This window comes from Nelumbo nucifera, chromosome 2, assembly GCF_055504915.1.
Source record: "Nelumbo nucifera cultivar China Antique chromosome 2, China Antique-T2T, whole genome shotgun sequence".
Lineage (NCBI taxonomy): Eukaryota > Viridiplantae > Streptophyta > Magnoliopsida > Proteales > Nelumbonaceae > Nelumbo > Nelumbo nucifera.
Window position 1 is genome coordinate 75,848,752 of NC_142650.1, and position 12,951 is coordinate 75,861,702.

Here is a 12,951-nt window from a genome sequence, read left to right on the forward strand (position 1 = left end):
TGGAGTCTGCTGTGGACCCCTATTTGCTGCTTTTCCAGCAAACAGCACACGATCCTATCGTGAAAACATATCCAGATGTAGACTTTCTATCATCCGGATCCGACTGGAAATCCGCATCTATATACCCTTGGATCGGTAGTGAACTACCATTGAATACCAGACAAAACTCTTTTGTCCTTCGAAGGTACTTAAGTATGCATTTCACAGTAGTCCTATGCTCTTGCCCTGGGTTGGCCTGGAATCTGGTTACTACACTCACTGCCTGGGCGATGTCAGGACGAGTGCACAGCATGACATACATGATGCTCCCTATGGCTGAGGCATAGGGAACGTCTTTCATGCTCTCGATCTCCTCAGAGGTCTTTGGAGACATCTTCTTGGAGAGATTGACTCCATGCCTGAAAGGAACATTTCCATTCTTGGAGTTTTCCATGCTGTATTTCTTTACTATTTTGTCAATATAAGCAGATTGGGATCATCCTATTATCCGCTTCGATCTATCTCTATAGAGTTGAAGACCCAGTATATAGGAGGCTTCTCCAAGGTCTTTCATGGAGAATTGCTGTGATAGCCATACTTTTCTTGTAGTTAACATTCCCACATCATTCCCAATGAGCAGAATGTCATCTACATACAGAACCAGAAATGTAACCTTGTCACCACTAGTCTTCCTGTAAACACAAGGTTCATCCGGATTTTGCTCAAAATCAAACTTTTTGACCGTAGAGTCAAATCGGATGTTCCAACTTCTAGAAGATTGCTTGAGTCCATATATGGATCTATTTAACTTACAGACCATGTGTTCCTGACCCGTAGCTACAAAGCCTTGCGGTTGCTGCATATAGATATCTTTAGTAAGATCTCCATTCAAGAACGCAGTCTTGACATCCATCTACCAAATCTCATAGTCATAGTAAGCTGCTACAGCTACCAGGATCCTAATGGATTTAAGCATGGCCACGGGCAAAAAGGTTTCCTCATAATCGATGCCTTCTTTCTGAGTGTATCCTTTTGCCACCAGACGAGCTTTGTAGGTCCCAACCCTGCCATCGGGGCCCTTCTTCCTCTTGTAGATCCATTTGCAACCAATGATTTTACCCTGGAGGGCGAATCCACTAGAGTCCAAACTCCATTGGTCTGCATTGAGTCCATCTCAGCTCTCATGGCATCTACCCATTTAAGGAAGTCTATATCCAACATAGCTTCCGTATAAGTTACGGGATCCTCTTCACTAGTCAAGGTTTCGACCAGGTAACTATCCTGATCGTAACCAAAATGGACCGGTGGCCTGGACACTGGGTAGATCTTCTAGGTTGGTCACTACCTGGAACTTGTGGGACACCTCCCACTGCATCTGAGCTGTCCTCATCAAGAACAATTTCCTGACAAAGATTGTCCAGGATTTAGTCATTTTCCAAGAATTGTGCATTCCGACTGCAGAACACCTTCTGCTCACTTGGATCATAGAATAGGTAGCCCACTGAGCCCTTTGGGTAGCCTACGAATAGGCAACGGATGGTCTTGGATTCCAATTTGTCCGGATTCGTTCTTTTAACATGAGCTGGACAACCCCAAATCTTCAAGTGTTGTACACTTGGTTTCTTTCCGGTCCAAAGCTCATAGGGAGTCTTAGGAACCGATTTGGTTGGAACCCGGTTCAGCACGTATATCGCAGTCTCTAATGTGTATCCCCAAAAGGATGTGGGCAACTCTGAATGGGTGAGAAGTGACCGGACCATATCTAATAGGGTCCTATTCCTCCTCTCTGAAACACCGTTAAGTTGTGGTGTCACAGGAGGAGCTAGCTGTGATACTATCCCGTTTACCTTTAAGTAGTCCCTGAATTTGTCAAAGAGATATTCACCACCTCGATCTGATCGAAGGGACTTAATTTCTCTCCATAATTGTTTCTCGACCTCTTGTCTGAACTCTTTGAACTTTTCAAAGGATTCAAACTTATGTCTCATTAGGTACACGTAACCATACCGAGAATAGTCATTGGTGAATGTAATGAAATACACGTGTTGGTGACGGGTCCTAACACTCAGTGGACAACATACATCAGTATGTATAAGGTCAAGCATGCCTATACATCTTTCAGGCTTACCGTTAAATGGCCTCTTTGTCATCTTACCCTGAAGGCAAGGCCCACAAATGGGAAGATCTTCTACAGTTAGAAAATCCAAAGGACCATCCTTTACCAGTCTAGTGATTCAGTCAATACCAATATGGCCAAGTCAGTAATGCCACAGGCACGTGGGATTAACTGTATCACATGCTCTTTTCTTGGGGATTTCGGCCGACGTAGTTTCGGCTATGTTAGTTTCTAGAGAAGGATGTAGAACATAGAGACCGTTCTCCAGTTCCCCATATGCGATGAATTTATTGTTTCTTTTAATAATAATTGTATTACTGAAAAAGACAGAATATCCATCCGCACACAGTTTTGAGGCAGAAATCAAATTTCTTCTTAGATTTTGCACAAAAAGACAATCTTTAAGTACAATATTTCCTTCTCTAAATTTTAATTCTACGGTGCCTATTGCCGTAGCTGCAACGCTTGCAGAAGTCCCCAAGTAGAGCATCACTTCTCCATCATTCAGCCTTCTGCTTACCTTGAACCCCTGCAGTGAGTTACACGCATGAGTTGAAGCCCCGGAGTCAATACACCAGGACGCAGAAGCCACCAATAAGTTAGTTTCTATGACACAAGATTTGAAATTACCTTTCTAGGATTCCAGGTACTGTGGACAGTTCCTCTTCCAATGGCCGGTTTGTTTGCAGAAGTGACATGCATCTGTTGTCCTGTCCTTCTTCTGCTTCTTGGGCTTGGTAGTCTTCTTCTGAGGCTTCTTTGCCTTCCTCTTTTTCTTGCCCATTTTGTTAGCTTCAAAAAGCATTACCACAGGCTCATCCTTCTTAAGTAAGTCCTCAGCCCTTTGCAACATATTGCTCAGCCCTTGGACGCTGACATTCAGCTTGTTCATATTGTAGTTTAATATGAACCCATTGAAGGAAGAGGGCAAGGAGTTCAGATCGGCATCTACTTGAGTGCCAAGATCTAGCCCGGATCCAAGGGCTTCCAGCTTGTTAATGTATCCCATCATCGGAAGACAATGGTCGTGAACTTTCTGCCCCTTGGACATCTAAGTGGTCATGAACATTTTCAAGACCTTCTGCCGAGTAGGTTCTGCTCTTCGTACATTGTTTTCAGACTGTCCAATATGTCCTTAGCGAGTTCGATCTGATCGAACTGCCTCTGTATTGAGTTGTCCAAAGAAGCAACGACATAGCAGCGGGCTAGGGAGTATTTATCCTCCCAATCTTGAAATTCTCTCCTACAGGCTTCAGAAGCCCTATCACCCGAACGTTCCGGGGCAGGAGACTTGACTACCTTATCCAATTTTTCAGATGTTAAAACTAGCATTAGGTTACGGTACCAGTTGGCATAGTTTGGGCCCTTAAACTTGTTGTCGTCAAGAAACTTTGCAAATTGTCCGTTTGCCATTTTTTGATAAAACAACAAATATCAGTCCACAACCGTATTTGATTCATGTTCAAATCATAGACATGGATTTTAATCTATGTTCCATTCCCATTTGTTCATCTCTGAGTTTTCCCTCCTTCTTAGGGATGGAGATAGCGACTTGTCTCTGAAAATATGGGAAACCACGTAGGGTGCATGGAGCCAACTGTTTCAGCTACAAAACCTCACCACCTTTCTGTGAAGGATCATATCCACTCATCATATGAGTTTTCCCTTTGGCCTCTGTCAGACAAGGTTCAGAATTGTTTTCAGGTAAACCTTTCTATCCAGTGAGTGCTCACCCATCATATTCGTGAACGCCAAGGTACCGTGAGAGAGTTCCCATTTTCTGGTGAAGCCCCTCCCACATTGGTCTATGACGCCCCTATCATCTTATGAAACACTTAGACAAGCCCAACAGCAAATGGATTGCCCATTTTCTGGTGCATTTCCTCATTACTGAAGGACCCATCCTTATGCTAATGGTGGAAGGCCTTTAGAGAGTTCATTACATGAATCTCCCTATCAAGTGCACTCATATTTACTGGAGGGAACAAGAATTACGCCCTAGTTTATTTTAGGTCAAACCAAAGTGGCTCCCACTGACTTTCATAAAGCCATATTTCGGTGGGCCTAAATCGGCTAGGGTTCCGCACGTAACCTCTTCAGGAGGTGTGGGGCCCACCATTGAGGGAGGTCATCCAATGACCAGGAGGGACACCATGGCAATGATGTGCATTCAGCCATGGTGTGCGCAAGAGCCACTATCGAATCTGCATGGGCCAAGCACTTATGGGACATGAACATAGCACATCACACATTCATACATCACAAGCAGGGAGGAATTGACCCAATCAATTAATTATCTGTAAAAGCCCAATTGAAGCTCATTTTAATCCATAATATTAACAATTAATATCATCTAGGTATATGGGCTGAATCAGGGTTACCCAGTTCGGCCCATATAGCTTGTTCTTTTGAAGTGGGCTTTTGGTAGTTTTAACAATTTAAAACTGGGCCTTACAGGTTGGGCCGAATTAAATATCCAATTAATTATCAATCCTTAGGCCCATTAAACAAAAAATAGGGCTGATATACAACCTTAATCGAACCCCAGATTCGGTCCAAATATTTTGAACCAATCTTGGTTCGAATGGGTCTAGGGTTTGATTTTTAATTAAATCTTTAATTCAAGAAAATAATCTGAAATTAAAGAACTGATAAAAGAAAACAAGAATCAGTCAATCTAGGGCTGTTCGCACAATCCATCCTGCAAAACAGAGGTTAGATCATAGAATGCAGTTTCACAAACTGCAAATCGCAAGTAGCGAATGTCCCATCTGCGAAATCTCCTTCCTTGCGCCGCCATGTTTGATCCAAAAATAAATAAAATAAATAGAAAACCTAATTTCTATTATATTTACATCAGATCGAATACCTAATACATTGAGTCTAAAAATAAAAAAAAAAATTATTTACAGACCAAATGTAATGAATAAATCAAGAAACTGCAAATCTTGCAGGTTCCCTATGCAAACCAAGAATTCGATCTCCTCTTGTACAAACAGCCCATAAATCAAGAAAATCATAAAGAACTATTCTAAACAATAATCAGATTTATATAAAATTAATTTCAGATTATTCGCCCATTAATTTTGGGAACAAATTTTCCAAAACACATATCTGCGCAAATCGGGTAGAACACTTTCAGCCCACTTGCGCAGGTTCAGATCTGAATTAAATTGATTCAAGATTTGAACCATGGCTCTAATAACACTGAAGGGATGGGATATCCATCACATGGACACCCAAGTCTTACGGAATGGACTGGGCGAATTTCAGAAATTTCTCCCATCTTTGCAGGGAATCGAATTCTCTATTTTTAGAAAAACATGTTTTTCAAGGATCAATCTTGAATCAAGAAGCAAACCAGATCAGAACCAAAAGGAGTAGGAGGGAGGATGTACCTGATACGGACAAACAGTATCTCCCAAGGTGTTCACGCCCAAGGAAGGATCCAAAATCTGCTCCCACTGAATATGGCGCAGTGCAGGATGGAGAAGAATCAGTAATGTTCTTCCAAAAGAACTTGACCCTTCGCAAGAATCAACTGGATGGCTTGTGAGTACAGCTCCAACCAATCTTTTCCCAAAAGATTGGAATCAAGATCAGATCTTGATTTCTCCCAAGAACTGGAGATCGAACTGAAGGTAATGGCGGCGGCAGAAAGGAGGCGGCAAGAGAGTATTCGCAGGGTGCAGAAATCTCTCTTCTTGTGATTTTCAGCTCTGAAGAGAATTGAACATCAATCACTAACTCTTTTCGCCCCTTTTTCCTTTCATAATCTTAAAGGGATCAGCCCCTAATCCCATTAGGAGTTGCTAATCCAAATCATATTTGGATTAGAAGTCCCTTTAAGTGATAAGGGATAACCCTTATCTTATCCGCAGATCAGATCAGCCATCTCCTAATCTAATTAGGAGGCTTCCAGATCTAAATCTCATTTAGATCTTGGACTCTCTAAGTGGATAGGGTCTAGGCCCAATTCTATCAGCTGATCCATCTCAGAATTCACCCCTTTTAATTGACTGATCAAATCAGCCCAATTCGAAATGGGCTTAAGGCCCATTTAAGGTTATGTACTCACTTAGCCTTCCAAACTGCTACCCAGTTGGGCTTCCTTGTATGGCGTGGGACCCAAACATTGATCTACACATCAACCACATGGGTTCAGCTCAGCCTTAGTTACAAGGTCTGGCCGAATACACTGTTATGGACAGTGCACCCCTTGAAACCCATCTTATGGGTTCTATGGGCCCAACACTTACCCTAAGTGGTCCCTGAGCCAAGTCACCTTGTAACACCCAGAAACTGTAGGCAGATGCAAGATTAGCCCATCAGGTATTATCCTCCATGGTCTTACACTGAACCTCTCAGCCCATAATGATCAAACATTGCCCGACAAGGGAGGACCTCTCCCTCGACTGCAAGGAATAGTGTTGCACTTTTTGCTTACATGGATCCCGGGAATTAAAACCTTTTGCAAATCATTTCGAAACCATAACATATATATATATATATATATATATATAAATATATTTTGCAAAACAAAATCTCAACTTTTGAAATCGGCTACCGGCAGTCATGGTTTTCATCAGAGAGTGCATCCCCGATCATTACCTCTGTCCGAAAAGGGGCTGATCCTGTCACTATAATCACTCACTCAGATGAATTCTTGGACTGTCCCAACATACCCAGGTTTTGACCCCCACTAAGGATCTCACTGATTGGTACATCAAAGACAGCCCAATCCGACATCTAGTGTAGTATCATAATCGAGTCTAGGGGTTAGGTGTAACTTTCCAGTTTTGCCCATCTATCTCCAAGGTCCAGGGCAATACTGGAAATCTGGTCCGGTTCTAAGGTTCTATTAATCCTACATTGTATGTGCTTCGGGTCTCACCCTGGTAGCTGAGACAAGCCACCCCAACAGTTTGCCGCACACCAGTGTCAGCCTTGGCAGGATAAATCTCCCCAGACTTACCCAGTGACTGTGAACATTCTAAACTAACACAAGTCTCATTAAGTGTCCAGTTTAAGGGTATTACACAGAAACACACCACAGGAACATGAATCAAATGTGTACTTTATTCATTTACAATAAATTCATAACGTACATAATTCTGATTGATGCTAAGGGCATACAATTGTCTAACAAGAATGATGGTTCCAAATGGGTTGTTGTTGAGTAAGTGGGTCAAAGAGTCTAGTTTGGGTTGGTCTAGTTTGTCCTAAAGGGTTCAGGTGGATAAGATGGACCTAATATTTTGGTTCTAGCTGATTTGGGCTCTAAGGTATGGTAGAGTAGGTTAAACTCATATGGAGTTGGTTTTAATTGGTTTAGGCAAGTTAGGCTTAATTTAAAATGGTATGCCTAAATGGGTTGTTTTTGAGTAAGTAGATTGGGCTTTTTTTAAGTGGGTTGAATAGGCGTAATTTGGTTTGTTTTGAACGGTTCAAGTAGATTGGATGAACTTGGTTTTGGGTTCTATCTGGTTGGACTGGGTTGGCTCAGTTGAATTCTAATGGGCTTAGTAGGGTTGAATATCTTAAGTTTCAATAGGTCTAATTGGGTCAGACTGTTTCAGGCTCTATTGGACCTACCTACACAGGGTCATATTCGATTATGGGGATGTGGGTGGTTTAAGTTGGATTGAATTCTAAAGAATGAAGAAGGACAAGTTATGTTTGAGGCTATTGGTGATGTTGACAAGCCAGCTTTGATTATGTTTCCAAGTAACACAACTAGGCAAGTTTTTAATGAGGTGTTGAGCTACTCAAATTAGGTGAAAGGGGGATGGCCTAATCATGGTGGGTTATGGATTAGGATCTGGATCATGGGATGTATTAGGGTTTGTATCTAGGATCTAGATCTATGTCTAGGATCCAAATTTAGATTTAGGTTTTGATCTATGTTTATATCTACATCATGGATCTAGGATATGGGTGTAGGATCTAGGTGATGGATTTAGGATCTTGATTTGGCTCTAGGTCTAAGATAAATCTACATCCAAGTCTGAGTTTGGATTTATGACTATATATAGGTTATGGATTTGGGGTCTGGGTCTATAATCTGGATTTATGGCACAGTGCAGGATGGAGCAGAATTAGCAGTGTTCTTCCCAAGAACCCGATCCTTTGCAAGAATCAACAGGACAGCACGTGAGCACAGCTTCCTCTCAGTCCCTTCACAAGAAACTGATATCAAGATTCAATCTTGATTTCTCTCACCTAACTGGAGATCGAACTGGCAGGTGAGGTGGCGGTAGGAAGGAGGCGGCAAGAAAGAATTTCGTAGGGTTGTTGAATTCTTCCTTGTTTGATTTCAGCTCTAAAGATGATGTGAATGTATATCTTCTAAGGGCTGCTGCCCCCTCCTCCTTTTATAACTTTAAAGGGATCAGCTCCTAATCCCATTAGGAGTTGCTGATCCAAATCATATTTGGATCAGAATTCCCTTTAAGTGATAAGGGTAAACCCTTATCTTATCTGCAGATAAGATCAGCCTTCTCCTAATATCATTAGGAGGGTTCCAGATCTGAATCACATTTAGATCTAGACTCTCTGAGTGGATTGGGTTAAGACCCTATCTATCTGCTAATCCAATCCCAGAATTCGCCCCTTATTTAACTGATCAAATCAGCCCAGTTCGAAATGGGCTTTAGGACCATTAAGCTTATGTGCTCACTTAGCCTTCCAAACTGCTGCCCAGTTGGGCTTCCTTGTATGGCGTGGGACCCAAACATTGATCTACACATCAGCCACATGGGTTCAGCCCAGCCTTTGTTACAAGGCCTGACCGAATACACTATTATGGACAGTGCACCCCCCGAAACCCATCACATGGGCTCTACGGGCCCAACACTTACCCTAAGTGGTCCTTGGGCCAAGCCACCTTGTAACACCCAGGGACTGTGGGTAGATGCAAGATTAGCCCATTAGGTATTACCCTCAATGGTCTTACACTTAACCTCTCAGCCCATAATGATCAAACACTGCCCGACAAGAGAGGACCTCTCCCTCGGCTGCAAGGAACAGTGTTGCACTCTCTACTTACATAGATCCCGGGAATTAAAACCTTTTGCAAATGTTTGGAAACCATAATATATATATATATACTTTTATATCTCATATAAAATATATTTTGCAAAACAAATCTCAACGATTGAAATCGGCTGCCGGCAGTCTTGCTTTCCATAAGAGAGAGTGCATCCCCGATCATTATCTTTGTCCGATAAAGGGGCTGATCCTGTCACTATGATCACCCACTCAAATGAATTCTCAGACTATCCCAACATACCCAGGTTTTGACCCCCGCTAAGGATCTCACTGATTGTCATATCAAAGACAACCCAATTTGACACCTAGTGTAGTATCATAATCGAGTCTAGGGGTCAGGTGTAACTTTCTAGCTTTGCCCATCAATCTCCAAGGTCCAGGACAATACTGAAAATCTGGTCTAGTTCAAAGATTCAATTATTCCTACACTGCATGTGCCTTGGGTCTCACCCTGGTGGCTGAGACAAGCCACCCCAACATTTGGCAGCACACCAGTGTCAGCCTTGGCAGGATAAATCTCCCCAGATTTATCCAACGGCTATGAACATTCTAAACTAACACGAGTCTCATAAGTGTCAAGTTTAAGGGTATTACACAGAAACACACCACAGGAACATGAATCAAATATGTACTTTATTCATTTACAATAAATTCATAATGTACATCTTTCTTATTGGAGCTAAGGGCATACAACTGTCTAACATATACTTGGGCCATGAATCTATGATCTGGGTTACGGATCTAGGGTTGGGTTTGGGTTTATGTCTATACCTGGGTCATGGATCTAGGATATGGGCTATGGACCTAGGATTAGGATTCGAGTTATGGATCTAAGTTTGGGTTTGGGATTGCGTCTATACCTAGGTCATGGATCTAGGATTTGGATCTAAGGCTGGGTTTGAGTTTATGTCTATATTCAGATCATGGATCTAGGTTAGGTTATGGATTGTTAGTGGTTCCTAAGGCCAACTAAGTTGGGGTGCTTGAGAGACTAGAAGATGAAACTTTATTTTCAATATTTTTTATTTTTTCTTTATTTTAAACTTTTCTTTTGATTTGGGCCCCTATAAAAAGAAAAGAGTTTCAAATAAGCAATCAACAAAGATTAAGCTGACACATAGTATGCAATACATGAGGTCAGGTTTAACACCTAGACTGAAGGTTCCAAAAAGGTTGTCAATCTTTAATCCTCCACCCATTAAACAAATGGGCTTCTTAAGTTGGTGATTGGTTGGAAGCTTTTAACAAGAGCCACTAGGTGTCAAGTCCTAATGGCCTTTTTGTACCGGCCCCCACCTATAAGACAAAAGGTAACTAAATAATCTAGTATGCTACGCATGAATCATATTGTGAACAAGAACATGCAAAATATCAACCAAGTTAGAAGCTAACTACATAAATACTAACTCAAACAACATTCATACAGGTGAAATCAAACAAACCTTGCATTGTAAAAGCTACCTAAAAGATATCAACCGAGTTATCTTTTATTTTTCTTTTCTTTTTTTACTTTTGAAGGTAAATTATTCATGGAATGCTGAATCTTAACCTTTCCCAAAATGGGCCAATCAAGGCCCCAACTAATCTATGTATTATCCTAATAAGCTTTTGTAAATTCCCTATTATTTTCACCTTATTTTTCTTTTTTTTTTTTTTTTTGCTTTGTTACGTTAAGACTTGAAATACTTTCTACTTATGTTTCATTATTCTATCCCCCAAACAAGGCCTTATATGCTTGATCATTTTAAACCCCTAAGGTCTTCTCATGCTCACTTAAATAAATGACCCACTAGGAGTCCTCAATAATCCTCTCATTTCAGTATTTTAAATAACCCAACTTCAAGAAAGAAGTGTTGAAATATTTCCCCGTGACTTCCCAAAATCAAAACCCTCATTAAAGAGCTTAAATTCCTTTCAAACCCCAAAGAAAGAAGTGTTGAAATTCTCCTAATATCCTCTCAAATCAAAAAGAGTTAAGCTCTACGTTCCAATGTAAGGGGATTAACTATCCTAAGCTAAATTAGTTTTTATTATTATCCATTATTCTTAACAAGAAGAAAGCAAGTTAAAACTAATAATCCTAATTTGAATAAATTTTACCAAATAACCTAATGACTGAGATGTCATTCACTAAGATGGTGTTACTCTTAGGTTAACTAATCCTACCCAATATCACATTACAAAAACCCAAATACCAATCCTAACTACCAACCCATAAGGACACACATGTTCTTTCTTCCATTTTTTTAATGTGTTGCTTCTTTTCTCTTTTTCTGTGTTTTGCTTTGTTTTCACCTTTTGTTATTTTTCTTTGCTTCTCTCTTCCTTCATTCACTATTTCCTCCATGTTCTAATCCATTCATCTTATTCATTTCAACCTTATTGTCAAAGATCAAGTTCTTCAATTGGATACCATTTCAACCTAATGACATGAATGATTTAACCTCCATCCCAAGTCAGCATAATCAGAATTGAAAGCAATTCATGATCCAAACAAAAATTCACATGTCCATTTCAGCAAGCAAACCAAATCTCAAAAACATTATTTCCTTTCACATGTTAGGTCCTAGATTTCCATGGAGACAATAATTTCAGCATATAAATTAGACTTAAATCATCATGTCATTACATGTTGTCCTAGCTTTTAACGTTTTAGCACTACCGTGGATTCAAAATCATCATTTCCAACATACATTGAGCTTCAAAAATAACGCATTTCAACATTATACTCACGTGTAGAAGCATCAAATAAACAATAAATCCCATGTTTTGCTAGTGTGGCATGCTTCAAAAGGCAATGTCATATTGAAATCTCATCCCAATCTATGCCAAAACCAACTTTGGACTAGGATTCAATATTATTGACAGCCTATGAGGTTCAAGAAAGAGAGAAATAAGATGATCAAGAGAGTGGAAATTACCACATTGGAAGTCTCAAACATTAGCCATGAGCATTAAGAAAAGAAATCCAAGCTTTCCCAAGTAAAGACCATGCTCCTCACATGAAATGATCCATCAGAAACCCATTGAAGTAGAGTGTGTGCATATGATTTCAAAACTCCTCAAACAATTTCCATGTTATTCATTACATGAAGAAATTATCGGTCCAAGTAATGACTCCAAACCTAAGGTAATGGTCCAACCGGTAAGGGGTATGTTTGGACTGGAAGAGGGAAGGGGTTAGGCACCCCTCTCCTGTTTATGTAGGTGGGACCTACATGGGGAGATTTTATCCACAAAAAAGATTTAACAAATATCATAATTTATATGTAGAAGAGTTATTCAATTGAGTGGAAAACTACATAATGACACAAGTAAAAGTAATCTTACTAAAAGAGAACTACTACATGTTATCGTAAAATTCAACGACTTAAGAATGGAGATCATTTAACATTGCTCAAAATGATGAAGAACTTATAAGAATCTAATGAAACTAACATGGGAAGAGACATGCCTCGAATATTAAAATGAGAGAGATGCATGCAGAGCTGGAATGAAAATCTTTTTTTGATATAGTAATGTATGTTGAATTATATTAGAATTTATTATCCTAAAAGAAAGGATAAGAACCCAAGGAGATGCTTCCAATATGGGTAGTAACATTAGCCAATTACCAATTAAATAGAAAAGAAATGATGGGGAAAGATAATGACTACTATGAAATGCCTAACACCCAAGACTATTGCAGTAAAAAAAAGGCTAAATGTGACACAGAACAAAAAAGAAAAACACTAAGGCTATGTTTGGTTTGAAGAAAAATGTAGGGAAAGGAGGGGAAAGATAGAGAAACTTTACAACCCTTGTAT